This window comes from Pseudophryne corroboree, chromosome 2 (assembly GCF_028390025.1).
Source record: "Pseudophryne corroboree isolate aPseCor3 chromosome 2, aPseCor3.hap2, whole genome shotgun sequence".
In the NCBI taxonomy this organism is placed as follows: Eukaryota; Metazoa; Chordata; class Amphibia; order Anura; family Myobatrachidae; genus Pseudophryne; species Pseudophryne corroboree.
In genome coordinates this window covers 266,638,619-266,665,229 of record NC_086445.1, presented here as the reverse complement: position 1 = coordinate 266,665,229, position 26,611 = coordinate 266,638,619, and the positions used below count along the sequence as shown (strand labels likewise).

Below are 26,611 nucleotides of genomic sequence, written 5' to 3'. Positions count from 1 at the left end.
CTTTCCCCCCTCACATGAGTTGAACGAATTATGTGAAGAAGCTTGGGAATCTCCAGACAAAAAACTGCAGATTCCCAAAAGGATTCTTATGGCGTATCCTTTCCCGCCAACAGACAGGATACGGTGGGAATCCTCCCCTAGGGTGGACAAAGCATTAACACGCTTATCCAAAAAGGTAGCGCTGCCATCCCGAGATGCGGCTACCCTCAGGGATCCTGCTGACCGCAAGCAGGAGGTTACCTTGAAGTCCATTTGCACACATTCTGGTAGCTTACTCAGACCGGCAATTGCGGCGGTCTGGGTTTGTAGCGCGGTAGCAGCATGGACAGATACCTTATCAGCGGAAATTAAGACCCTAGATAAGGATACCATTTTATTGACCCTAGGGCATATAAAAGATGCTGTCTTATATATGAGAGATGCTCAAAGACGCTATGTCGATTTCTGTTAGACGAGTCCTATGGACCCGGCAATGGACAGGTGATGCTGACTCAAAGAGGCATATGGAGTTTTTACCTTACAGGGGTGAAGAATTGTTTGGGGAAGGTCTCTCGGACCTGGTCTCCACAGCTACAGTTACAGTAAATCTAATTTTTTGCCTTATATTCCCTCACAGCTTAAGAAAGCACCACATTACCAAATGCAGTCCTTTCGATCACAAAGAAACAAGAAAGTACGAGGTGCGTCCTTTCTTGCCAGAGGTAAGGGCAGAGGAAAAAAGCTGCACAACACAGCTAGTTCCCAGGAACAGAAGTCCTCCCCGGCCTCTGCAAAATCCACTGCATGACGCTGGGGCTCCGTTAAAGGAGTCCGCCCCAGTGTGGGCACGTCTTCGAGTTTTCAGCCACATCTGGGTTCACTCGCAGGTGGATCCCTGGGCAATAAAAATTGTTGCTCAGGGTTACAAGCTGGAATTCGAAGAGGTGCCTCCTTGCCGGTTTTTCAAATCGGCCCTGCCAGTTTCTCCCCAGGAAGGGGAGATAGTGTTAAATGCAATTCACAAATTGTATCTTCAACAGGTGGTGGTCAAGGTTCCCCTGCTTTAACAAGGAAGGGGATATTATTCAACCTTGTTTGTAGTCCCGAAACCGGACGGTTTGGTCAGACCCATATTAAATTTTAAAATTCCTGAACCTATAATTGAAAAGGTTCAAGTTCAAGATGGAATCGCTAAGAGCGGTCATAGCCAGCCTGGAAGGGGGGATTTTATGGCATCTCTGGACATAAAGGATGCATACCTTCATGTTCCCATTTATCCACCTCATCAGGCGTACCTGAGATTTGCGGTACAGGATTGTCATTACCAATTTCAGACGTTGCCGTTTGGGCTTTCCACGGCCCTGAGGATTTTCACCAAGGTACTGGCGAAAATTATGGTGCTCCTGCGCAAGCAAGGTGTCACAATTATCCCGTACTTGGACGATCTCCTCATAAAAGCGAGATCAAGAGAGCAGTTACTGAACAGCGTATCACTTTCACTGAAGGTGTTATAGCAACACGGCTGGATTCTCAATATCCCGAAGTCGCAGTTGGTTCCTACGACTTGTCTGACTTTCTTGGGGACCAGAAAAGGGTTTATCTTCCGATAGAAAAAGCTCAGGAACTCATGACTCTAGTCAGGAACCTATTGAAACCAAAACAGGTGTCAGTGCATCACTGCACTCGAGTCCTGGGAAAGATGGGGGCATCATACGAGGCCATTCCCTTCGGCAGACTCCATGCGAGGACTTTCCAGTGGGACCTACTGGACAAATGGTCTGGGTCACATCTACAGATTCATCAGTTGATCTCCCTGTTCCCCAGGGCCAGGGTATCTCTCCTGTGGTGGCTGCAGAGTGCTCACCTTCTAGAAGGCCGCAGGTTCGGCATTCAGGACTGGATCCTGGTGACCACGGACGCGAGCCTCCGAGGTTGGGGAGCAGTCACACAGGGAAGAAACTTCCAAGGTCTTTGGTCAAGTCAAGAGACTTGTCTTTACATCAACATCCTGGAACTGAGGGCCATATACAACGCCCTACGTTAAGCGGAGACCTTACTGTGCAACCAACCAGTTCTGATCCAGTCAGAAATTATCACCGCAGTGGCCCATGTAAACCGCCAAGGCGGTGCAAGGAGCAAAGTGGCAATGGCGGAAGCCACCAGAATTCTTCGCTGGGCGGAGATTTATGTAAGCGCACTGGCAGCAGTGTTCATTCCGGGAGTGGACAACTGGGAAGCGAACTTCTTCAGCAGACAAGACCTGCATCCAGGAGAGTGGGGACTTCATCCGGAAGTCTTCGCACGGATTGCAAGTCAGTGGGGACTATTCCAGATAGACATGATGGCGTCCCGCCTCAACAAAAAGCTACAGAGGTATTGCACCAGATCAAAAGAACCTCAGGCGGTAGCTGTAGACGCCCTAGTGACACCGTGGGGGTCCAGTCGGTCTATGTATTTCCTTCTCTTCCTCTCATACCCAAGGTGTTGAAAATAATAAGAAAGAGAGGAGTGAGAACAATTCTCATTGTTCCAGATTGGCCACGAAGGACCTGGTATCCGGATCTGCAGGAAATGCTCACAGAAGATCCGTGGCCTCTTCCTCTAAGACAGGACCTGTTGCAACAGGGGCCCTGTCTGTTCCAAGACTTACCGCGGCTGCGTTTGACGGCATGGCGGTTGAACGCTGGATCCTAGCGGAAAAAGGCATTCCGGATGAGGTCATTCCTACGCTCATAAGGGCTAGGAAGGACGTGACTTCTAAACATTTTCACCGTATATGGCGAAAATATGTTTCTTGGTGTGAGGCCAGGAATGCTCCTATGGAAGAATTCCATCTGGACCGTTTCCTTCACTTCCTACAAACTGGAGTGAATTTGGGCCTAAAATTAGGCTCCATTAAAGTTCAGATTTCGGTCTTATCCATTTTCTTTCATAAAGAATTGGCTTCTCTCCAGAAGTACAGACTTTTGTGAAGGGAGTGCTGCATATTCAGCCTCCTTTTGTACCTACGGTGGTGCCTTGGGACCTTAACATGGTGTTGAGTTTCCTTAAGTCGCATTGGTTTGAACCACTTAAAACGGTGGAGTTAAAATATCTCACTAGGAAGGTGTTCATGTTATTAACCTTGGCTTCGGCTGGGCGAGTGTCGGAATTGGTGGCTTTGCCTCATAAAAGCCCCTATCTGGTTTTCCATATGGATAGAGTGGAATTGCGGACTCGTCCTCAATTTTTGCCTATGGTGCGGTCATCTTTTCATATGAACGAACCTATTGTGGTGCCTGTGGCTACACGTGACTTGGAGGATTCAGAGTCCCTGGATGTGGTCAGGGCTTTGAAAATTTACGTGGCCAGAACGGCTAGAGTCAGAAATACAGAAGCACTGTTTGTCCTGTATGCAGCCAACAAGGTTGGTGCCCTGCTTCAAAGCAGACTATTGCTCGCTGGATCTGTAACACAATTCATCAGGCACATTCTACGGCAGGATTGCCATTACCAAAATCGGTCAAGGCCTATTCCACTAGGAAGGTGGGCTCGTCTTGGGCGGCTGTCCGAGGGGTCTCGGCACTACAGCTGGGCCGAGCTGCTACTTGGTCGGGTTCAAACACCTTTGCAAAGTTCTATAAGTTTGAGACCCTGGCTGAGGAGGACCTCCTGTTTGCTCAATCGGTGCTGCAGAGTCATCCGCACTCTCCCGCCCCTTTGGGAGCTTTGGTATAATCTCCATGGTCCTTACGGAGTCCCCAGCATCCTCTAGGACGTAAAAGAAAATAAGATTTTAAACCTACCAGTAAATCTTTTTCTCGTAGTCCGTAGAGGATGCTGGGCACCCGTCCCAAGTGCGGACTAATTCTGCAAGACTTGTATATAGTTTTGCTTACATAAGGGTTATGTTCTAGTTTTCATCGGTCTTGGACTGATGCTATGTTGTTTTCATACTGATAACTGGTTAGTATATCACAAGTTATACGGTGTGATTGGTGTGGCTGGTACGAATCTTGCCCTTGGATTAACAAAAATCCTATCCTCGTGCTGTCCGTCTCCTCTGGGCACAGTTTCTCTAACTGAGGTCTGGAGGAGGGGCATAGAGGGAGGAGCCAGTGCACACCCAGACCTAAAGTCTTTCTTAAAGTGCCCATGTCTCCTGCGGAGCCAGTCTATCCCCATGGTCCTTACGGAGTCCCCAGCATCCTCTACGGACTACGAGAAAAAGATTTACCGGTAGGTTTAAAATCTTATTATTACTGCAGGTATTCCAATGCCTTCATTATTCTCTGTATTTTCTTTTATGTTAAAATTATACTCTGGTATTCCAATACCTTCAGAGTAAGATTCTATATACTATGTATAGTCTGTGCTTAACAGTTTGCTTATCCCATACTTACCTACTTTTGCACACTCTCTTCTGGGAGAAGCACATAGAAAATATGCTGCTGACTGGAGGTGGGGACAGGGCCCGGCACTACACATCACAGCACTTCACATCGCCTCTCATGGGGAATGCCGCAAGCTGATCGGGAGGGGGTGTAGTCAATACGACATATGTTACAGACACCCTGTATGTGGCATGAGCAATCTGACTTTTTTTTTTTTTTGACAGGGTTGATGGAGCACCTATGGGGGACTTTTCATAATAATACAGTTGGGCGAAAGGTGTGATGGCCATTTCCTCCTATTACCCTAATTAATGCCCTGCAATGTTAAAGGTTCTATCTTGGAATGCCCAGGGTCTGAATGATCAAATTAAACGTACAAAAAAAAAACCACACACCTCTTGGTGGTCCATGCTTTGCATTCCAACTTTCACTCCAATTCTAGAGGTGTTTCTACTTTACTACATAAATCCATGTGCTTTGTTTGTCATAAAGATCAGGTGGATTAGTGAGGCGCTTAGGTTTACCTTTCATGTACTACAGATGTATGCTCACACACGGTTGGCTGCAGTCCCGCCAAACATCCCTTCTTGACATACAACTCGGCCAAGAATCTTTATTGTACACGAATGTGAGTCTTAGGGGGATATCCAATTACCCACGGTTAATGACTTATTCCCGAGTTCTCAAGCAATCGCGGGTCCGTTTTTGCCAAATTAAAACCTCCTGTAATAGGATACCATCGCTCATTAATCGTGATATCCTGCTGTTTTCACCAGGCGAAAACAGACTGTGGATAATAGGATACCCCCCTCTTAATCTTAATGAAATGCGACAAAACCAGTTCACAAGACTGTGCTGATTAATATGATATGCAACACTTGTCTATCTGTGTGCAACTAATTATGAATTTGTATGCAAAGTGCTACATTGCAGCGGGCACAAGTTCTGTTGCGCTTCGTATACAGAGAGACTCAGTCACCGTTTTGTGGGAGGTACTCTAGATTTGTAAATTGTCAGGCTTCTTGAACTGGGTTCAGCTATTTTACTCCAGTCCTGTTACACGAGCATGTGTTCATCATTTCATCACAGATTCTTTTCTGCTAGATGGGAGCACCCAGCAGGGCTGCTATAGTGGGTAAGTTCCAGACAAGCAATGGGAGGCAGAAGTATTGCAACAAGTAAGCTTTATTCCCAGCTGACAGGCATAACCACTGTAATAGCTTCTTACAAAGGATACCATCAACAGTTCAAATGTAACAGTTCAGCTTACTTGAAAACAGCAGTGCAAACAGGCAAAGGGGTATATTCAATAAGAGTCGGATCCATTCCGACATGCAGTTGTCGGAATGGATCCGACATCCCCTATTCAATGGACGGCCAAATCAGTCTGTCGGATTTGGCCGTACACAGGGACCCGTCCTGCCGCTGCTGTCAGCGGCTGCAGATGCGCTGACAGCAGCGGCCAGGTGCGCAGATGGCAGCGGGGGAGAGCGGGACGGCGGTGGGGGTAAGCTGTGTGGTGGGGGGGAGCAGAGATCGGCGGCAGCAGGAGGAGCTGGCTGCAGGGAGAGATGTGCCTGCGGGCGGCGGGGAGAGCACAGATCGGCGGCCGGTGGGAGGAGCTGGCTGTGGGGGAACATGTCTGCGGCGGCGGGGGGAGGCGCTGCAGGGAGAGAGGTGCCTGGCCGGGGGATGGCCGGACACCTCTCTCCCTGCAGCGCCTCCCCTCGCCGGCCGTCGATCTCAGCTCCCCCAGCCGCCCGCAGCACCGCTTGTCTTGTCCCCTCAATCCGACTTGTTTTCAAGTCGGATTGAGTTTGTCGGAAAAGGGGACAAACCTGTCGGATTTGGCCGCATTTCAAACAGAAACACGTGGATCGGCAGCTATTCCGCCGATCCACGTGTTTTCCGACAAGTCAGGAATTCCCGACTTGTCGTAAAAAATCAGCCCCTATTGAATAGGTCGGAACCCCTTTCCGACCTATTTCTGTCGGAAGTTGCTGTCTTTCCGACAGTTATTGAATACACCCCAAAGTATTCACAGCAGTTTCAGTGTGCAGATTTCTCCAGGATGGAGCGAGCTGCCAAAAAGGTACAGCCTCTCCCACACCTTCCACTCTACTAACTCATCTGGCCTGGTTTTTAAACCTTAACCCAGTGGTTTGCAAACTTTTTTGAATCACGGCGCCCTAGAATATCAGAATTTTTTTCACGGCACCCCTAGGCCAAAAGTTTCTTATTGAGAAATTTAGAAAGAAATATTACATTAAGTAGATCGCGTTTATAGGTCATCCTTAGCGTAAGTTGTGTGGTGAGGGACAAGATTTGCTTCTGATTGGCCACATATTTTACGACTGGCAGCCACCAGCACTGGTTTTGCCTATTATTGAATTGGTCCTGGACCACCAACCCAGGGCACCCCTGCAAGTGTCCCGAGGCACCCCAGGGAGCCACGGCACACAGTTTGGGAACCTCTGCCTTAACCGGTCTTAATTAAGGAAAGGGTGTGGTTCCTCCCTGAGCTGCAGGTGATTAACCCTTTCCTCAACATGTGGGAGAGACCAACTGCACCACAGCTGCCCATTATCTCGAATCCTATTTTCCATTGCCATTGACCCTTTAGCCTGGGATACCTCTGGACTGATTATTTCTGATTGCTGTTGTTTTTAATCTCAATATTTATTAGATTAGTTGACACATAAGTGACCAGACAAAAACAACAATTACTGCATTTGTACAGAGTGATATAATAAAGCAGAAATTACATTGCAACCATTGTACAGTGTGATGCTTAATCAACTATTAGTTTTGTAATTAAAATAAGAAATTAGCAACTGTAGTAACAATTAAATCGACATGAATTACAATAAGGGGATAGGAGGGGGAAGACATCGCACAGAACACTTCACACCTACTGAAGACCAGCTTCATTCCAGGCCAGGTAACCAGTCTATGATAGAGTACCAAGGGTCCCAGGTTGTGTGAAATTTCAGAACATTGTCATGAAGAAGGGCTGAAATATACTCCATGGATGCCAGATACGACACCTTATTGCGCAAAGCTTTCATGGAAGGAGGACAGGGTTGTTTCCAGTGCCGTTGTTTGTAACATGTATAGAGCACTACCTACCATCTCTACTGGCTATAGACTTTTTTGGTTGCTTCTCAGGGGTTAGAATTGTGACAAATGTGGTTTTTCACCTTCTTCCTACTGTCGCTATGCAACCTTCTAATGATTTTCCCTTGAGCTGGTGTCAGCAGTTCAAATACCTGGGTAGACATATTACCCACTCCCCAGCAGAGTCTTTTCCTTCAAATGTTCATCCTCAATTGAATACTTAAAAGGTTAAGTCTCATGTTTGGAAGAAGATCCCTCTCTAGGTCACGGTATGAGTAAATCTGGTAAATGGTTATTCAACCTAAATTCTTGTATGTCCTACAGCATTTACATTTCCAACTGCCAGTTTACTACTCTTACCCAGAATATTACCTATTACCTATATTATACACAGCCTAGATGAGCTTGTTTGGCACTGCCTGCCTGATATGCGTATTATCTAGCTACGAGCTAGTACATCTGTGTGATTGGGTTGGCTTTACTTGAACGGGCTGGCGTACACTGCAAAACCTCCACTATCCCATTGCCTCCCTCACTGTTGTCATAAGCCTGTAGAGTTTGGCTGGCGGCTGTGAAAATCCCGGGGGATCTGTAGTTATATCCCTGCTCTCCCGTTGTGTGGCAACTCTACATTGCCTGAACTTCACTCCCTGGAAAGATCTCTGTGGCTGCCTTATGGTGTGGAAACTGAGTTATATCAAAATGGGATCCTACACTCTTTTGCTCAACCGTCGCTTACTTATGACCTCTCCTCACTTGTTTTTTTAGATACCGTTAGCTCACACATGCCCTCAGTGCACACTGGGTGACCAATACCTCCGTTTTGTTAAAATTCCCTGTCGTTTTTAATTCGGACCCTTTGTGGCCTTAAGTTAATTTCACAAGTGTATTCTTACTCCTTCTACAATCTGGGATTGGGGGCTTGAGTTCCTTTGGGTGTCGGTGGGCGATGGACCTGGGTACTTGGACTGATGAGAACTGGACCAGCTTAAGTGGTCATGGCGTCTGCTAGATATCAGCAATTGCAGCTGCAGTTCCATCATAGGATCTACTGGACACCTGTTAGGCTTAGCTATATTGGAAGTTTTCACTGAGTCATCTTAAAAAGGAGAGTTATGATAAACTTACCATGGTTAACTCTCTTTCTGCAAGGTACATAAGGAAACATCGTGGGGTGTAGACTGGATCTTGATCCAAAGGCACCAACAGGCTATAGCTTTAGGCTGTCCCAGTATGCATTGGGGCCTCCTTTATAAACCCCACCACCAGGCACTGGAGCTCAGTTTCATTAACCAGTCAAATGCAGGACCAGGCAAGAGAGGAGGCAGATGTTAGTCACAAAGAACCACATTCTCACGACAGGAGAAGGGACTAGCGGCTAATGCCATACAAACCCATAGAAGCTAGGTATATCAGGTTGGGGCGCCCTGTGGAACCCAACGTACCTCGAAGAAAGAGTTAACCACTGTAAGTCTACCATAACTCTCCTTTTCTGCAGTAGGGTACACTGTGTTCCACAGGTAAACATCGGGGATGTCCTAAAGCAGTTCGTCAAGGGAGAGGATGCGCCTTAGCAGGTATGAGAACCCGGCGTCCAAAGGAAGCACCCTGGGAGGCGGCAGTATCAAAGGCATAGAACCTAATGAACGTGTTCACTGAGGACCATGTAGTAGCCTTGCAGATTTGGTATGCGGACGCGCCAGGGAGGGCCACACAAGAAGGTCCAACAGACAGAGTAGAATGGGCTTTAATAGCAGCAGGAGCTGGGAGTCCAGCCTGCGCATAAGTTTGTGCAATCACCATTCTAATCCATCTGACCAAGGTTTGCTAATCCATCTGGCCAGCCACGCTTGTGAAAACCAAACAAGACAAAAAGGGACTCTGACCTCCTGATAGAGGCAGTCCTCTCCACATATACGGAGAGCCCTTACCACATCCAAAGACCACTTTTTGAGGACAAATCAGAAGAGATAAAGGCCAGAACCACAATCTCTTGGTTAAGGTGAAAAGATGACACCACCTTAAGTAAATAACCCGGTCGAGTTCGTAGACCTGCCCGGTCAAGATGAAATATCAGAAAGGGTGGACGACAGGACAAGGCACCTATGTTCGACACCAGTCTTGCAGAGGCAATACCTAGCAGGAACAGTATCTTGACCGTGAGCCATTTAAGGTCCACCGACTCAAGAGGTTCAAATGGAGACTCTTGCAGGGCATTCAGGACAACAGACAGATTCCATGGAGCCACAGAAGGGACATAGGGAGGCTGAATCCATAAGACACCCTGAGTGAATGTATGAACATCAGGTATAGACGCAATTTTTCCCTGAAACCAAACCGACAAGGCAGATATATGAACCTTGAGGGAGGCAGGACAAAGGCCTAAATCCAGGCCGGGTTGCAGAAAAGCCAGAATTCTGGAAGTTCTGAATCTTTATGCATCATAATTCTTATCAGCACACCAGGTGAAGTAAGAATTCCAGACCCTGTAATAATTGCAGCCAGATGCCGGTTTGTGGGTTTTCAACATAGTTTGGATGATCACCTCAGAGAATCCTTTGGCCCTCAGGAGTGATGCTACAAGAGCCACAACGTCAAAGCAAGTCTGGCCAGATCTGGATAAAGACAAGGGCCCTGTACGAGGAGATCTGGGCGCTGAGGAAGTAGAAGGGGTTGCTCCGTCGACAGACCCTGCAGGTCTGAGAATCAATCTGGGCCACGCTGGAGAGACTAGAAGTAGTATCCCCCTCCTTCTTGTTTGAAATTCCACAGGACCCTGGAGGGAACGCGAAGGGCAGCTGAAAGTTCCATGGAATCACTAGTGCATCCACGAACGCTGCTTGAGGATCCCTGGTCCTTGATCCGAAGACTGGAACCTTGTGATTGTGTCAAGACGCCATCAGGCCCCACTTGTTCTCTAGGAGTTGAAAGACTTCCGGATTAAGATTCCACTCTCCGGCGTGCATGTCCTGGCGACTGAGGAAGTCCGCTTTCAAGTTTAGGACACCCAGAATGAACACTGCAGATATTGCTGGCAGATGGCGTTCCGCCCAACAAAAGATTCAAGTGCCGCCTTGATGGTTTATGTATGCCACCTTGGTGGCATTGTTTGATCATACTTGAACCAGCCTGTCTTGTACAAGTGGCATGGCAAGAGTCAATGCATTGAAAACACAACTCTAGAATGTTTAATGGGAAGAGTGATTCCTCCTTGGTCCATCGACCCTGAAAAGAGTGTTGCTCCAACACCGCACCCCATCCCCTCAGACTGGCGTCCTTTGTCAGCAGGACCCAGTCAGGGATCCAGAAGGGACGGCCCCTGCTCAATTGCTGGTCCTATAGCCACCAGCTCATCGACAGACGAACCTCCGGAGTCAAAGTGATCATGTGAGATCTTATCCGATGAGGTAGGCAGTCACACTTAGAAAGAATTAACCCCTGCAGAGGGCGTGAATTAAGTTGAGCGTACTCTACCATGTCAAATACAGACACCATCAGGCCAAGTACTTGCATCGCCGAGTGTATCGACACTCTGGGGCGACAAAGTAAGCATCTTATCCTGTCCTGGAGCTTCAGGACTTTTTCTGGATACAGAAACAGTCGTTGACTGAGTGTGTCCAGAAATGCCCCCAGGTGCACCATGCTCTGAGCTGGGACCAGCAAGGATTTCTACCAATTGATGAGCCACCTGTGGGCTTGTAGGAAGATTACCGTCCGTTGCCAATGACGGAGAAGGACATTGTGGGAGTTTGCCAGAATCAGCAAGTCATCCGGATACGGCAGGATTCTGACTCCCTGGCGACGGAGATGTGCCGTCATTACGGCCATGACCTTGGTGAAGATCCGAGGAGCCGTAGTCAGTCCAAATGGCACAGCCTGGAACTGATAGTGGAGGTCGCCAATAGCAAACCGCAGATACTGCTGCTGCAACATAGCAATAGATATATGTAGGTACGCATCCTGTATATCCAGGGATACATTATAATCTCCGGGTTTCATAGCCAGTACAAATGAGCGCAGTGTTTCCATATGGAACTTGGACACTCTCACAAACTTGTTCAGTGATTTAAGGTTGAGTATAGGTCGGAAAGACCTATTGGGTTTCAGAACTAGAAACCGGGTCAAGTAGTAACCTCTGCCTCTGTGGGACAGAGGTACCGGCACAACCACTCCTGTATTCAGGAGGGAACGCACAATCTTTTGCAGAGCTTGCGCCTTTAACGGATCCAAAGGGATAGCCATGGTGCAAAACTGGCGAGGGGGACGTCTCTTGAATGAGACTGCGTACCCGTGAGAGACAACTTTCCGCACCCATGCATCTGAAGTGGTCTTTAACCAGACCTGGGTGAACTGCAGTAGTCGGCCTCCCACCCTGGGGTCCCCCAGGGGTAAGTCCGCCCTGTCATGCAGCAGGCTTGTCTTGTTTAGAATGCAGCCTGACGGGCTGCCCAAGACTGCTTTGCCTTGGGCTTTGTGGTTTTGGGAGCACAATTGTCTCGGGTATGCCTAACCTTTTGCTTTTCCTTGAGGCCGAAAGGAACGAAAAGTGGTACCTTTTGCCTTCTGTGCAGAAGGATTAGTATTTGGGAGAAAAGCAGTTTTAGCAGCTGTTAACTCAGACACAATTTTATTAGGGTCTTCCTCAAACAAAATGTCCCCCTTAAAGGGGAGTACTTACAAGGTCTTTTTGGAGTCTAGGTACACCTTCCATGACCTCAACCACAGAAAACGGCGAGCCAGGACAGACGTAGTCGACGCCTTGGCTGCCAAGACACCCACCTCAGAGGACACCTCCTGACTGTAATAGGCAGCGGTGGTAATGCGAGACAGGTATTGTCAGATATATCCTCGGGCAGCACTTCCTCTAATGCCTGAGCCCATGCTTCAATACCTTTAGCAGCCCAAGAGGCCGCAATAGTGGGTCTATGTACAGCACCTGTAAGGCAGTAAAAAGATTTCAGGCAGCAACAGTGGTGACAAGCAGAGTGGATGACACCACTAGGCGGGTGACATGAGAATCCACCGGCAGTGGATTTTCCCACTTGTTACATAACTCTGCAGGGAGAGAATAGTGAGCCAAGGCCTGTTTAGACCGAGGGAATTTCTTCCCTGGATTAGACCAGGGTTCCTGCCTGGTGTCCACCAAATGGTCAGAATGAGGTAATAGATTTTTAACCACCTTCTGCCGTTTAAACATATTAGTTTTCTTAGCCACAGTAGTGGAATCATCAGCGATTTGTAGGATTTACTTAATAGCAACCAATAGGGCAAAGACATCAATTTGCAATAGAGAATCCTCATCAGAAAAACACCTGATTCAGTGTCGGACAGGACAGTATGCTCCCCCTCCTCTTCAGATGAAACATCTGAGAGATATGTGGATTGTGAGGAGGAAGCAGCCTGCTTAGATGACCTAGAGACACGGGAGTGACCTGGAGTAGGTTTTTGTCTGACCAAGGATTGATTTAATTGCTGCAACTGGTTAGACAAATTTTCCACCCAAGGCGGATTAACCATAGGGACAATTTTTGTGCTGTAGTGGCCCCACAGGGGGCGTAAGGCATTCCACCAGAGTACCTAGTAGGTTTGTGAACGCAGCCCAGGGTGGTTCCTGATTGGTTACAGGAGCTGTGGCTGACTGGGAGATGTATGACACACAGTACACAGACAATCATACAAAACTTCCCCCTCTAGTAATCCTTAGTGCATTCTCTGCATTGTGCAGGAGCATCCACAGACTTACTGCCCTTCTTGTTAGACATTGTACACAAATGCAACAACAGAGCGGTTTAGTAAGATAAGCCAGAGTACAATACCTGCGAATAAATCCATTAGTATGTGACTGAATACACAGTAAACAACACCTTTGAATAAATCCGGTATTATGTGACTGAGTACATGTAATGGGTAAATACTGTGACATTATATATATATATATATAACCCAGACGCACCTAGGCCCTCATTCCGAGTTGATCGTAGCTGTGCTAAATTTAGCACAGCTAGGATCATTCACACTGACATGCGGGGAGACGCCCAGCACAGGGCTAGTCCTCCCCGCATGTCAGTGCTGCCCCCCCCCCCTCGCAGAAGTACAAAGGCATCGCACATCGGCGATACCTTTGCATTTCAAGAGTAGCTCCCGACCAGCGCAACTTTAGCGTGCTGGCCGGGAGCTACTCGTCGCTCCCCGGCCCGCAGCGGCTGCGTTTGAAGTCACGCAGCCGCTGCGGGCCACTCCCACGAAACGGCCGCCGCTCCGCCCCCTCCCGCCCAGCAATTGCCTCTGCTTGTCAATCAGGCAGAGGCAACCACAGCAAAGCTACAGCCTTCGGCGTCTGGCATGCACCGGCGCACTACGGCGCCGGAGCATGCGCAGTGGGTACCCGTTCGCTCGGCTGTGATAAAAAGCAGCGAGCGAACGGGTCAGACTGACCCCCCTAGTCCCTTAGGGTACAGAATATAGTGATAGGTATATCTGGGAAACACTGAAAGTGAAACCACACAGCAGATACATGCACATACAGCTACAGGCAATGCAGATTATTATGACACTAAAACTGCACTGGACTAGTATATGTACAGAAATATATATAACACAGCGCGGTCCTAGACCGGAGGTATATATTAGAATACTTGCACAATATATCCTGTAATAGGTACACTCTTTAACTAACACTGTCTGCATAAAGACATGTAAAATACTCAAGTGCAGCCTGTATACAGGCGGCTTTATAAGTGAGACCTTGCCCTGCAGTCCCGGAGACAAGCCGCAGCTACGCTTAAAAGATGGCGTCCAGCGTTTCAGTCAGGGAGAGACTGTGAGGCAGCTCCAGGGCGGGAAAAATAAGAATTTACTTACCGATAATTCTATTTCTCGTAGTCCGTAGTGGATGCTGGGGACTCCGTAAGGACCATGGGGGAATAGCGGCTCCGCAGGAGACTGGGCACATCTAAAGAAAGCTTTAGGACTATCTGGTGTGCACTGGCTCCTCCCCCCATGACCCCCCTCCAAGCCTCAGTTAGGATACTGTGCCCGGACGAGCGTACACAATAAGGAAGGATTTTGAATCCCGGGTAAGACTCATACCAGCCACACCAATCACACTGTACAACTTGTGATCTGAACCCAGTTAACAGCATGATAACAGAGGAGCCTCTAGAAAAGATGGCTCACTACAGCAATAACATGATTTTTTGGTAACAATAACTATGTACCAGTATTGCAGACAATCCGCACTTGGGATGGGCGCCCAGCATCCACTACGGACTACGAGAAATAGAATTATCGGTAAGTAAATTCTTATTTTCTCTAACGTCCTAAGTGGATGCTGGGGACTCCGTAAGGACCATGGGGATTATACCAAAGCTCCCAAACGGGCGGGAGAGTGCGGATGACTCTGCAGCACCAAATGAGAGAACTCCAGGTCCTCCTCAGCCAGGGTATCAATTTTGTAGAATTTTACAAACGTATTTGCTCCTGACCAAGTAGCTGCTCGGCAAAGTTGTAAAGCCGAGACCCCTCGGGCAGCCGCCCAAGATGAGCCCACCTTCCTTGTGGAGTGGGCATTTACAGATTTTTGGCTGTGGCAGGCCTGCCACAGAATGTGCAAGCTGAATTGTACTACAAATCCAACGAGCAATAGTCTGCTTAGAAGCAGGAGCACCCAGCTTGTTGGGTGCATACAGGATAAACAGCGAGTCAGTTTTCCTGACTCCAGCCGTCCTGGAAACATATATTTTCAGGGCCCTGACAACGTCTAGCAACTTGGAGTCCTCCAAGTCCCTAGTAGCCGCAGGCACCACAATAGGTTGGTTCAGGTGAAACGCTGAAACCACCTTAGGGAGAAACTGAGGACGAGTCCTCAATTCCGCCCTGTCCGAATGGAAAATCAGATAAGGGCTTTTACAGGATAAAGCCGCCAATTCTGACACGCGCCTGGCCCAGGCCAGGGCCAACAGCATGACCACTTTCCATGTGAGATATTTTAACTCCACAGATTTAAGTGGTTCAAACCAATGTGACTTTTGGAACCCAAAAACTACATTGAGATCCCAAAGTGCCACTGAAGGCACAAAAGGAGGCTGTATATGCAGTATACAAACGTCTGAACTTCAGGGACTGAAGCTGGTTCTTTTTGGAAGAAAATTGACAGGGCCGAAATTTTAACCTTAATGGACCCCAATTTCAGGCCCATAGACACTCATGTTTGCAGGAAATGTAGGAATCGACCCAGTTGAATTTCCTCCGTCGGGCCTTACTGGCCTCGCACCACGCAACATATTTTCGCCAAATGCGGTGATAATGTTTTGCGGTTACATCCTTCCTGGCTTTGATCAGGATAGGGATGACTTCATCCGGAATGCCTTTTTTCCTTCAGGATCCGGCGTTCAACCGCCATGCCGTCAAACGCAGCCGCGGTAAGTCTTGGAACAGACAGCGTCCTTGCTGGAGCAGGTCCCTTCTTAGAGGTAGAGGCCACGGATCCTCCGTGATCATCTCTTGAAGTTCCGGTTACCAAGTCCTTCTTGGCCAATCCGGAGCCACGAATATAGTGCTTACTTCTCTCCATCTTATCAATCTCAGTACCTTGGGTATGAGAGGCAGAGGAGGGAACACATACACTGACTGGTACACCCACGGTGTTACCAGAGCGTCTACAGCTATTGCCTGAGGGTCCCTTGACCTGGCGCAATACCTGTCGAGTTTTTCCCAACGGTTTATAATCATGTGGAAGACTTCTGGGTGAAGTCTCCACTCTCCCGGGTGGAGGTCGTGCTGAGGAAGTCTGCTTCCCAGTTGTCCACTCCCGGAATGAATACTGCTGACAGTGCTATCACATGATTTTCCGCCCAGCGAAGAATCCTTGCAGCTTCTGCCATTGCCCTCCTGCTTCTTGTGCCACCCTGTCTGTTTACGTGGGTGACTGCCGTGATGTTGTCCAACTGGATCAACACCGGCTGACCTTGAAGCAGAGGTCTTGCTAAGCTTAGAGCATTGTAAATGGCCCTTAGCTTCAGGATATTTATGTGAAGTGATGTCTCCAGGCTTGACCATAAGCCCTGGATATTTCTTCCTGTGTGACTGCTCCCCAGCCTCGCAGGCTGGCATCCGTGGTCATCAGGACCCAGTCCTGAATGCCGAATCTGCGGCCCTCTAGAAGATGAGCACTCTGCAACCACCACAGGAGGGACACCCTTGTCCTTGGTGACAGGGTTATCCGCTGATGCATCTGAAGATGCGACCCGGACCATTTGTCCAGCAGGTCCCACTGGAAAGTTCTTGCGTGGAATCTGCCGAATGGGATTGCTTCGTAGGAAGCCACCATTTTACCCAGAACCCTTGTGTACTGAGACTTGGCTCGGTTTTAGGAGGTTCCTGACTAGCTCGGATAACTCCCTGGCTTTCTCCTCCGGGAGAAACACCTTTTTTCTGGACTGTGTCCAGGATCATCCCTAGGAACAGAAGACAAGTCGTCGGAACCAGCTGCGATTTTGGAATATTGAGAATCCAATCGTGCTGCCGCAACACTACCTGAGATAGTGCTACACCGACCTCCAACTGTTCCCTGGATCTTACCCTTATCAGGGAATCGTCCAAGTAAGGGATAACTAAAATTCCCTTCCTTCGAAGGAATATCATCATTTCGGCCATTACCTTGGTAAAGACCCGGGGTGCCGTGGACCATCCATACGGCAGCGTCTGAACTGATAGTGACAGTTCTGTACCATAAACCTGAGGTACCCTTGGTGAGAAGGGTAAATTTTGACATGAAGGTAAGCATCCTTGATGTCCCGAGACATCATGTAGTCCCCTTCTTCCAGGTTCGCAATCACTGCTCTGAGTGACTCAATCTTGAATTTGAACCTCTGTATGTAAGTGTTCAAAGATTTTAGATTTAGAATCGGTCTCACCGAGCCGTCCGGCTTCGGTACCACAACAGTGTGGAATAATACCCCGTACCCTGTTGCAGGAGGGGTACCTTGATTATCACCTGCTGGGAATACAGCTTGTGAATGGCTTCCAAAACTGTCTCCCTGTCAGAAGGAGACATCGGTAAAGCCGACTTTAGGAAACGGCGAGGGGGAGACGTCTCGAATTCTAATTTGTACCCCTGAGATATCACCTGAAGGATCCAGGGGTCTACTTGCGAGTGAGCCCACTGCGCGCTGAAATTCATTGAGACGGGCCCCCCACCGTGCCTGATTCTGCTTGTAAAGCCCCAGCGTCATACTGAGGGCTTGGCAGAGGCGGGAGAGGGTTTCTGTTCCTGGGAACTGGCTGATTTCTGCAGCCTTTTTCCTCTCCCTCTGTCACGGGGCAGAAATGAGGAACCTTTTGCCCGCTTGTCCACGAAAAGACTGCGCCTGATAATACGGCGTCTTCTCATGTTGAGAGGCGACCTGGGGTACAAACGTGTATTTCCCAGCTGTTGCCGTGGCCACCAGGTCTGAAAGACCGACCCCAAATAACTCCTCCCCTTAATAAGGCAATACTTCCAAATGCCGTTTGGAATACGCATCACCTGACCACTGACGTGTCCATAACTCTCTACTGGTAGAAATGGACAACGCACTTAAACTTGATGCCAGTCGGCAAATATTCCGCTGTGCATCACGCATATATAGAAATGCATCTTTTAAATGCTCTATAGGCAAAAATATACTGTCCCTATCTAGGGTATCAATATTTTCAGTCAGGGAATCCGACCACGCCAAGCCAGCACTGCACATCCAGGCTGAGGCGATTGCTGGTCGCAGTATAACACCAGTATGTGTGTAAATACATTTTAGGATACCCTCCTGCTTTCTATCAGCAGGATCCTTAAGGGCGGCCATCTCAGGAGAGGGTAGAGCCCTTACAAGCGTGTGAGCGCTTTATCCACCCTAGGGGGTGTTTCCCAACGCACCCTAACCTCTGGCGGGAAAGGATATAATGCCAATAACATTTTAGAAATTATCAGTTGTTATCGGGGGAAAACCACGCATCATCACACACCTCATTTCATTTCTCAGATTCAGGAAAACTACAGGTAGTTTTTCCTCACCGAACATAATACCCCTTTTTGGTGGTACACGTATTATCAGAAATGTGTAAAACATTTTTCATTGCCTCCATCATGTAACGTGTGGCCCTACTGGAAGTCACATTTGTCTCTTCACCGTCGACACTGGAGTCAGTATCCGTGTCGGCGTCTATATCTGCCATCTGAGGTAACGGGCGCTTTAGAGCCCCTGACGGCCTATGAGACGTCTGGACAGGCACAAGCTGAGTAGCCGGCTGTCTCATGTCAACCACTGTCTTTTATACAGAGCTGACACTGTCACGTATTCCTTCCAACAGTTCATCCACTCAGGTGTCGACCCCCTAGGGGGTGACATCACTATTACAGGCAATCTGCTCCGTCTCCACATCATTTTTCTCCTCATACATGTCGACACAAACGTACCGACATACAGCACACACACAGGGAATGCTCTGATAGAGGACAGGACCCCACTAGCCCTTTGGGGAGACAGAGGGAGAGTTTGCCAGCACACACCAGAGCGCTATATATATATATATATACAGGGATAACCTTATATAAGTGTTTTTCCCTTTATAGCTGCTGTATGTTTAATACTGCGCGTAATTAGTGCCCCCCCTCTCTTTTTTAACCCTTTCTGTAGTGTAGTGACTGCAGGGGAGAGACAGGGAGCTTCCCTCCAACGGAGCTGTGAGGGAAAATGGCGCCAGTGTGCTGAGGAGATAGGCTCCGCCCCCTTATCGGCGGCCTTATCTCCCGTTTTTCTATGTATTCTGGCAGGGGTTAAATGCATCCATATAGCCCAGGAGCTATATGTGATGCATTTTTTGCCATCCAAGGTGTTTTTATTGCGTCTCAGGGCGCCCCCCCCAGCGCCCTGCACCCTCAGTGACCGGAGTGTGAAGTGTGCTGAGAGCAATGGCGCACAGCTGCAGTGCTGTGCGCTACCTTGTTGAAGACAGGACGTCTTCTGCCTTCTGGCTCTGTAAGGGGGCCGGCCGCGCGGCTCCGGAACCCATCCAGGCTGGGCCAGTGATCGTCCCTCTGGAGCTAATGTCCAGTAGCCTAAGAAGCCCAATCCACTCTGCACGCAGGTGAGTTCGCTTCTTCTCCCCTTAGTCCCTCGATGCAGTGAGCCTGTTGCCAGCAGGTCTCACTGAAAATAAAAACCCTAAACTAAAACTTTCACTAAGAAGCTCAGGAGAGCCCCTAGTGTGCACCCTTCTCGTTCGGGCACAGAGATCTAACTGAGGCTTGGAGGGGGGTCATGGGGGGAGGAGCCAGTGCACACCAGATAGTCCTAAAGCTTTCTTTAGATGTGCCCAGTCTCCTGCGGAGCCGCTATTCCCCCATGGTCCTTACGGAGTCCCCAGCATCCACTTAGGACGTTAGAGAAATCTTCAGTAGATGGCACCCCGGGCTGGGGGAGGGGCTACAGGTCAAGCGCAGAGTCCCCTATGCTGGTCCTCACCGCCGGTACTATGGAGTCTTATTAAAATGGGAGTTAGTACACCCGACCTGTACTCCTATGCCCTGGCGGTCTAGTGGGGTCCCTGCTCGATGACAGTGTCCACACCAGCGTCATGGTCCGTCTCCCTAGACCGCAACAGGAAGGCGATTTAATGGTGGGTCCCGCCTGGGGGACCCTCTTACATCCTTCCCGTAGCAGCCATGCGAACCAGGAGAGCGTCTGCGACCGTGTGCCTAAAGCCGAAGCGTCTCCGCCGCAAGTACCCGGGAACAGGCCGCGGGGAGTATGCGACACCGCTTGGGAGGTGATGGAGCCGCAGCACAGAATGTCACACTGACATATCAGCGCTGCGGCCCTTGAAGTCTTCTTAGAAAGCTTTTCAGGGCTGCCTGGAGGCGGGGTTTATAGAGGAGGCCCCAATGCATCCTGGGACAGCCTAAAGCTTTAGCCTGTAGGTGCTTCTGGATCAAGATCCACTCTACACCTCCCCGATGTTTCCCTTTGGTACACAATGTACCCTGCTGCAGAAATGTGGACACTAGCATTTGCTTTGGTTTTGCCCTCAGGTCCCCTTGTTCTGGTCCTTGTTCTGGTCCCTGGTGGACTATGTCACGACATCTGCAATGGGGATGACATTATTAGATCCTCATATTTGTCATTTTGGCCTCAGTCCAGCGCGCCCATAAACTCATAGTTTCGATTGTATATGAATAACCTCCTTGTATTAGCTAGAGAAATAAAACTGCACTAAGATCTGCTGTCTCAAAAAAGGTTCTAGGGGTAATTTTAAATCATTCAACTTTAATAAAGCACATAAAGGGTTACAGTAAGAGCATATAATATAAATATAAGCTACAGTATGTATTGCCCGCACCTGCATGGCCCCCAAAGCTCCACCCTCCTCTTCTTGGGTAGCCTTCATTAATGCCACAGTCTCACCTGAACAATTTATTTATGTCAAGCAAAACTGTACATCTTACATTTGACAGGGTCTGGGCCCTTTTGGCAATCTTTTAGCTATGCCTTGAACCCTACTGTTTGTCTCTCGCTGGGTATGCTATGCCTGCCTCCTGTACGTTTTGTAATTTTCCCCTGTTGTGCTATTCCTAATCAGACACGATATATAGGATTATTTTTGATGTTTCCTACCAAAACATTTGGTTTATGTCATTTTTGCTTGTGTGCATTTTCATGATCACTAGTTGTGGCACCTTTTGGCTATTTCCCTGCTATTTTTTGTTGGTTTGTAGTTTAGACATTAATAAAAATACTCAATTTGAAAAAAAAAAAACACACACACACACACACACACACCACACAATCATGCGTAAGGAAAGCTTTCAACAGAGAAGCTGTGCATCTTCAGCCAGGCACATCAGTGGCACCCTGTACAGGGAGTAGAAGCAGGGAGAACCATTCCAATGAGGGGCGGTATATTATGGTTGTGTTTACAGGTAGAAAATCTCCTCCCCACAAGTAATAAAAACGCAAGTCCGTCTAAGCGCACTCTGCTAATAAATAACCTTTAGAATTTGCAGCGAACAAGAAATTGTTTACCAATATCAGTGGAATATTGTTGGGGGGAGGGGGGGGGGGGGGGGGCAAAATCAACCACATGATTCTTAATAACGGATGGTGTGTTGGTTGTAATGTGGAGTTTGTATAGTCTCCCGTACTTGCATGGGTTTCCTCCGGATACTCCAGTTTCCACCCACAATCCAAAAAGATGATGGCTCCCTACGAAAAATGAACCCTAGCATGTAAGTGTACATTTGTTTAGGGCAGACTAGACGAGCCAAGTGGTTCTTATCCGCCATCAAATTCTATGTTTCTAACGCGAGTCAGATTGTTTGTGTCCAAGGTTATATAACATTTGCTCTAAGGATTTTAGACATTGAAAAGAGGGGCAAGATAGGTACAAGGTTCACAAAACATTGGGGATAAGTATGATTTGCTTTAATATAGAAGCAATTATCATCAACAGGTATTTATATATTATTAGTGATGGTAAGGGACACTGAATAAGTTATATGGGTGAGGTATAAAAAAAAATAATAATAATAATATAAGAACTCTTAAGGCAGATTGGTAATGTCCTCAGGGTTGAAGTAGAGGTGAACTTGTTGGATGGATGAGAAGAGAACTTTCTGGGGTAAATTTACTAAGGTGGGAATTTTTTAGAACTGGTGATGTTGCCCATAGCAACCAGATTCTATTTATTCTCTTTAATAAGCAGCTAGATAAATGCTATGAGCAACATTACCAGTTCTAAATTTACCCTTAGAGCTTTCATGGAGAAATGCAATTTCTCACTGCAGCAATGATAAACCATAGAAACTTGAATCCAAAAGTTTCTTTAAATTAACACTTACCAGTGTTGGTATAGAAAGGGAGATGACCAGAATGGAATAAAATATAAACATATTAGAGAAAGGGCCTACAAGTAGAATTTTAAGGCTGGGAATACACCTTTACAATTACTCGGCTAATCAGGTAAACCCTCTTGATCAGTCGAATACTGTGTCCCCATCTTACATAGTAACATAGTATCTGAGGTTGAAAAAAGACAATTGTCCATCGAGTTCAACCTATTTGTGGTCTCCTATGCATGATGATTTGACTAAAATTTCTGACTGATGCTGCTGTCAGCCGTTACATTTTATCCCTATTTATAGTAACTATAATGCATGACTATGCACCATACCCCTGGATATCCTTATCCATTAGGAATTTATCTAACCCATTCTTAAAGGTGTTGACAGATTCCGCCATTACAACTCCCTCGGGCAGGGAATTCCAAACATGTATTGTCCTTACCGTGAAAAAGCCTTTTTACGCCGTATTGTGCGGAATCTCCTCTCCTCTAACCTGAGCGAGTGTCCACGAGTCCTCTGTGTTGATCTAACCAAAAACAGGTCCCGCGCAAGGTCTGTGTATTGTCCCCTTATATATTTGTAGATGTTGATCATATCCCCTCTTAGTCTCCGCTTTTCCAATGTAAACATGCCTAGTCTTTCAAGCCTTTCCTTGTATTCCATCGTCTCCATGCCCTTAATTAGTTTGGTCGCCCTCCTCTGTACCTTTTCAAGCTCCAGGATATCCTTTTTGTAGTACGGTGCCCAGAATTGTACACAGTATTCAAGGTGTGGCCTCACTAGTGATTTATAAAACGGGAGTATAATACTCTCGTCCCTAGCATCAATACCCCGTTTTATGCATGCTAATATCTTATTAGCCTTCTTTGCTGCAGTCCTACTTTGGATACTACTGCTCAGCTTGCTATCTATGAGGACACCTAAGTCCTTTTCCAGTACAGAATACCCTAATTTTACCCCATTTAGTAGGTAGGTGTAATTTATGTTCTTGTTACCACAGTGCATTACCTTACACTTGTCTGTGTTGAAGCGCATTCTCCATTTGGCTGCCCATGCTTCTAATTTAACTAAGTCGTTCTGAAGAGACTCGGCATCCTCCTCTGTATTTATAGCCCTACACAATTTGGTATCATCTGCAAAAATTGACACCATGCTCTCTAGACCTTCTGTTAGGTCGTTAATGAAAATATTGAACAATAGCGGTCCTAATACTGAGCCTTGCGGCACACCACTTAGCACTTCAGTCCAAGTTGAAAAAGATCCATTAACCACAACGCGCTGCTTCCTATTATCTAACCAGTTTTTGACCCAAGTGCATATTGTGCTTCCTAGCCCTGATTCTTGTAGCTTGTAGATAAGTCTCATGTGTGGTACAGTATCGAACGCTTTGGCAAAGTCTAAAAAGATTACATCCACGTCTTTACCCTGATCTAGGTTTGCGCTTACGGTTTCATAAAAGCCAAGTAAGTTGGTTTGACAGGATCTGTCCTTCATAAACCCATGTTGATTCCTTTTAATGACCTTATTGGTTTCAAGGAACTTCTGAATACTATCTCTTAGAATACCTTCCAATACTTTCCCCACTATAGATGTAAGACTAACTGGTCTATAATTACCTGGTTCAGCTTTACTTCCCTTTTTGAATATAGGCACTACTTCCGCTATACGCCAGTCTTTGGGAACCATACCTGATATTACTGAATCCTTAAAGATCAAAGATAGCGGTTTTGCCAGTTCAGAGTGAAGCTCCATTAGAACCCTTGGATGAATACCATCGGGCCCTGGTGATTTATTAATCTTAAATGTTTTAATCGGTCACAGACTACTTCCTCGCTTAAATAAGTACCTATCAGTGTGATATTCTCATTATTGAGATTGTGCGTTAGTCCCTGAATTGGGTCCTCTCTAGTAAATACTGTTGAAAAAAACTCATTTAGTGTGTCCGCTATGTCATTATCATTTTTGCTTAAGACTCCCAACATGTCTTTTAAAGGGCCTATACTCTCCTTCTTTAATCTCTTGCTATTAATGTATTTAAAGAATTTTTTGGGATTCGCTTTGCTTTCCTTTGCTACTAGTTTTTCAGTTTCTACTTTAGCCGCTCTTATTTCCTTTTTGCAAATTTTGTTACATTCCTTATAGTGCTGAAATGACTCTGCTTCCCCGTCAGATTTGTATTTTTTAAATGCTCGCCTTTTCTTGCCCATAAGTTCCTTAATCTTTTTGTTAAGCCACATCGGTTTATGATTTTTATTCCTTTTTTTGCTACTCATAGGAATACATTTGAGTGTATTTTTAGCTAGCAGGAATTTTAGTACCTCCCATTTCTCCGTAGTATTTTTTCCTAAAAACAAACCTTCCCATTCAATATCCCTGAAAAATACCCTCATCTTTTCAAAATTTGCTTTGCTAAAGTTTAAAGTCCTAGTTGAGCCAGTATAGGGCTGTTTATAGAAACTGATATTGAATGTGACCATATTGTGGTCGCTGTTTCCTATGTGTTCCCCTACTATAATACCGGATACCAAATCCCCATTGTTTGTTAATACCAGGTCTAAGATTGCATTGTACCTAGTTGGTTCCTCAATTAGTTGGACTAAGTAGTTATCATTAAGTGTGTTTAAAAACATATTGCCCCTAGCAGTATCACATGAATCGTTTTTCCAGTTTATCTCTGGATAGTTAAAATCTCCCATCACTACTATGTCTCCTACTCCTGCTGCTCTTTCAATTTGCTTTAGTAACAATTCATCATCAGATGCGTTGATACCAGGCGGCCTATAGCATACACCCAATACTAACTTTTTTATTCCTTTTCCCCGCATGCAATTTCTACCCATAATGTCTCGACAGTGTCTACAGTCCCCTCCTGAATATCTTCCCATATATTAGGTTTTAAAAACGGCTTTACGTAAAGACACACCTCTCCACCCTTTTTATTTAGTCTGTCTCTCCTAAACAGTGTATAGCCCTCTAGATTGACTGTCCAATCATGAGATTCATCCCACCAAGTTTCAGTAATGCCTATATCATACTGTTTGCTTGCTGCAAGTATTTCTAGTTCACCCTTTTTACCAGTAATGCTTCTGGCGTTTACATACATACAACTAAGATAAGTATTTTCCCTTGCGTTAGGGACATCTTTCACCTTATGTAGCAAGGATGACCTGTAATCGTCACTGGTTAGTGCTTTGGTAAAATCCCTTTTAGTACCCATGTTAGTAACCTTACTGCCTGCTCTTACCCTCCCCCCAACTTCTCCCCCATTTCGTTTACTACCGCCATCCCCACTATTCTCACTGCATGACCCGTAGTTTCTAGCTTAACCCTCCCCCCAGGCTCCTAGTTTAAAATCTCCTCCAACCTTCTAACCATCCTTCCCCCCAGCACCGCTGCCCCCTCCTCAGTCAGGTGCAATCCGTCACGACAAAAGAGATGGCGCCTGACTGAGAAGTCTGCCCAGTGTTCCAGGAACACAAACCCCTCTTTCCTGCACCAATCCCTAAGCCACACATTTACCTCCCTAATCTCCCTCTGCCTCCCTGGACTAGCGCGTGGCACGGGTAATAATTCCGAGAAAATTACCTTAGATGTCCTTGCCTTCAGTTTCTTTCCTAAGTCCCTATAGTCTTTCTTAAGGACATCCCACCTTCCGCTAACTTTGTCATTGGTGCCAACGTGCACCAAGACCGCCAGGTCTTTGCCAGCCCCTCCCAATCTATCTATCTACCCGGTCCGCGATGTGCCGTACCCGAGCACCCGGGAGACAACAGACTGTACGGCGATCACGGTCCCGGTAGCAGATTGCCCTATCTGCCTTCCTGATGATAGAATCCCCTACCACCACCATCTGACTAGGTACCTCTCTATCTTTTATCCCAACCGCGCCAGAGGGACCGCACCTCTGGATGCTAGAGGGAGCAGTCTCCTCCGGCACCGTCATTTCTTCACTATCATCCTCCGATTCCTCGTCCAATCGGGCAAATTTGTTCGGGTTTGATAGTTCGGAGATGTCGTGACCACCTGTGAGGCCCCTGCAAGCCCTGACCACACTGTGCTAGAAATAGCTCCGTGTGTACGGGCTTCTGTGGAATCAAACGTCCGATCCAGGCCATTGCAGGAGTGTTTTATGCTATTTATCTGCTAACACTCCTGCAACAGACCTGCATACACACCTCTACAGTCGAAGGATTGTTTACCCAATATTTGGTGATCGGCAATAGATTGAATAGGTGTGTACCCAGCTTAAGAATATACAGTATAACAAATA

At 47.1% G+C, this 26,611-nt stretch overlaps 1 protein-coding gene across 4 annotated transcripts in view; it reads right to left on the bottom strand.

The window, feature by feature from the left end:
* Window positions 1-26,611, bottom strand: part of RCBTB2 (RCC1 and BTB domain containing protein 2) — a 149,544-nt gene that overhangs the window by 62,816 nt on the left and 60,117 nt on the right. The gene's annotated exons all lie outside the window — the stretch shown is intronic.